The sequence below is a fragment of the Tupaia chinensis genome, unplaced genomic scaffold (assembly GCF_000334495.1).
Source record: "Tupaia chinensis unplaced genomic scaffold, TupChi_1.0 Scaffold000248_1, whole genome shotgun sequence".
Classification (NCBI taxonomy): domain Eukaryota; kingdom Metazoa; phylum Chordata; class Mammalia; order Scandentia; family Tupaiidae; genus Tupaia; species Tupaia belangeri.
In genome coordinates this window covers 5,292,809-5,293,234 of record NW_006159726.1, presented here as the reverse complement: position 1 = coordinate 5,293,234, position 426 = coordinate 5,292,809, and positions in this window count along the sequence as shown.

Genomic DNA, 426 nt, shown 5'->3' with positions numbered 1-426 from the left:
AAAAGGGGGGGGAGAGGCAGGTGGCATGGTGGTTAAGAGCGCTGGACTCCCACATGGTAGACCGTGGTTCAAGTCTTGGACCTGATGGCTTGCTCTGTCACTTTCTCTCTCTCTCTCTGTTAATTTGTCCCTCTCCAGTCAAATTAAAATACGTAAATAAATGAAGTTAAATTAAAAAAAAAAAAAAGACCATTGGGGCCAACAGGTGGCATGGTAGTTAAGGTGCTGGGAATCCCACATGGCCGACTGTGGTTTCAGTCTGGACCTAGTGGCTTGCTTTCTCACTCTCCTCTCTCTCTCTCTGGTCAAATTGAAGAATAATAATAAATAAACAAAACTGACTAAATAATTCTTTACAAAAAAAGAATTGTGGGGGCCAGCAGGAGACGTGGTATCTAAGGGTGCTGGACTCCCACATGACTGACC